This window comes from Chrysoperla carnea, chromosome 1 (genome assembly GCF_905475395.1).
Source record: "Chrysoperla carnea chromosome 1, inChrCarn1.1, whole genome shotgun sequence".
Classification (NCBI taxonomy): Eukaryota; Metazoa; Arthropoda; class Insecta; order Neuroptera; family Chrysopidae; genus Chrysoperla; species Chrysoperla carnea.
In genome coordinates this window covers 80,843,734-80,846,428 of record NC_058337.1, presented here as the reverse complement: position 1 = coordinate 80,846,428, position 2,695 = coordinate 80,843,734, and the positions used below count along the sequence as shown (strand labels likewise).

At 28.1% G+C, this 2,695-nt stretch overlaps 1 non-coding gene across 1 annotated transcript; it reads left to right on the top strand.

Annotated features, from left to right (window-relative positions):
• Nucleotides 1-1,105: 1,105 nt before the first annotated feature.
• Trnac-gca lies at nucleotides 1,106-1,177 on the top strand. Its single transcript has one exon. It is a non-coding gene; the product is annotated as a tRNA-Cys (tRNA).
• Nucleotides 1,178-2,695: the final 1,518 nt, after the last annotated feature.

Sequence of the window (2,695 nt, the reverse complement as noted above, 5' to 3'; positions counted from 1 at the left end):
TTCGGTTTGGTAAACTGCTGCTGCGTAGAGTTTGTAAAATATATAAAAAGAAGGGTTCTTCTCTACATATTTTATTATTACTCCAATTACCAATAATAATCATCACACCATTGCTGCACATAATATATTATTGCTACTATGCACACAGAGAAGAATAAAAATTTTTTTCTTCTTTTATATTAATTTTTTTTTTCATATATAATATAATTTTTATAAAAATAATTATTATTCTCATTAATTATTTACATTTTTAATTAGAATTTTACATTGTGTAATTATTTTTAATTTTTATGTTTTTTTTTTTTTTTTTTTATATATTTTAAACTTGAATATTTTGTCTTTTTTTATAAATTTAATTTAATGCAATGAAATATATTATTAATTAATGTAATAAATATTTCTTTTCTCAATTAAATTCAACAAAAAAAAGATAATTGTTTAAAAAAATATTTTTGTTTTGAAATGGAAAAAAACCTTGCATGTAACATTGCTAGCGTAAAAGATATAGTTCATTCACAAAATTCTACACTACTCCAAATAAAGTCATCAAGGTACATATCATCATTTTGATTTCAAGTTATGGTTCAATGCCTGACCGGCATCATTAACCCCCTGTGATAACATTGACTTTAAATTATTTACTTCTGCACACCTACACAGATTATTATCTCGAAGCGCGAAGAAATTTGCTTGTGTCAAAAACAATTTCTTAAAATTTGGATGTGGAAAAAAAATTTCTTAGCGCAATAAACATTTTTTTATAGTCTGAACCATTTTTCAGTGTAATAATGTAAAGCAAATGTTTTCCATATTTGAAGATCGTGATTTCAAAAATACCATTCGCTCTTTCTTGTTTAATATATATTTCCCTTAATTTTCTTAATTTTCTGAAATTACGAGTATAGGATTTAGAATCCCTCACTTATTAGATTCGTCTTTTTTTTTATACTTATAAATCCTAACCAGCCGAAATCCATTACGTATAACAGAAGTGCTGGTAATTTTTCTCTTTACCTTCAAATAATCTGGGATGCCGTTCGTAGTTGATCATCTCGATACGTAACTGCAAAAAATTTTATAAAGTAATTAATTTTAATCCTAACATGGGGATATAGCTCAGTGGTAGAGCATTCGACTGCAGATCGAGAGGTCCCTGGTTCAAACCCGGGTGTCCCCTTTAATATATAATTTTTTTAATAATTATATGATTTTTTTAATAAACAAGTAATAATGTATTACTTTTAAATTTCATGCAATAATTTTTACCCCTAAAACTAATAAATCACCCCGAATTAGAGGGTTTGTGTATAAATATATACATTTTGTTTGTATATAAATAAAATACATACACATTGAACATACGCGTAATGGACTTTTTGTTTTAAGTAAATTTTAAAAGTAATACGAACACGGTATGTACCAAAAGACAATAATTTAGTCAATCACCAACAATTTTTAAACTTTAAACCTAAAGATTTCATATTTTATCCCCTTCAAAAAGAATTATTTAATCAATAATTAATCGATTTGCTATAAAATAGTCAAAATCGGAAAGCAAAAACTCACTTAAAATTGTGAAAATACGGAATTTAACATTTGTTTGTTTTTAACGTTTGCTACTCAAAAATTGCCACAAAAAAGTTGCAAGATGCTTAGTAGCATGAACGCTTTGATCAAGTCGAATATTTTCAGATTTGACTTACGATAGACCGCCTAATAATGGCTGACCTAAATGCTGCAATATTCTAATGGAAAGAGCTAGAGAGTGACAGTAAAGAAGAGTCATCCACTTTTCCTACTTCCTACTTCCTACTGATAGCCGTCGTGTAAAACTAGGCTCAAGCGTTCAACATGCTTACTTCTTAGCCAGTGTCCGTAATAGCCGCTACAATATCATGTGTAGAGACCTGGGCGATGATCTTGCAGCACGTTTTTTTTTTTTCGTTTAATAATTGTCTTTATAATGCTGGTTTCGTACAGGAGTTGGCAGTTTCCAAATAGTACATCATACACGTTTAGTTGTGATTGGATGACCGCTCTGTGCCATTCCTTGCAAGCTAAGATAAAGAAATCAATAACTTGCTAATAAATTAATTTGATAAGATAGTCATTACCGTGATCGTATAGCATTAAAGCATACTCTTTAACTCAAACTCCCTAAAAACGAAAAAGGTAGGAATATTTTACTTTTAACTAATTAAACTTTTGCATATAAATTATTGTTCTTTTTAAATTGCATGTATTGTTATTGTTATTGTTAACTGGGTGGTTGTGCATGGTCATGAATGCGTTTTTTAGGTTGTTTACAGTAGGCAACGTAATGTTTTTTTATCATTTAATGAAAAACTATAATATAGTAATAATATATAGTGAAAATTATTATTTTAAATGAAATTATGATTTTCATCAAAAATTTAAATGTACTGTTTTGAGCATAAATTTTGATAGTGAGATAATAATGTTGCAATTTTCCTTTTTGTTACGTGATGAATTGATGGATTCAAGAAATGACGGTGTAAAATACTCACACGACCTGTATATTTGCAAATTAAAAAGTTATGTTACAAACCTCTATCTTCTTTATTCTATTTGCTCATTCCCGATTTTTTTAATCTTTTAATGTATAGGCTATTTGTTGTGTCATCTAGAATATCATATAGAAGCCCCTTAGGAACTAAGGGGCTACACAGGTTTT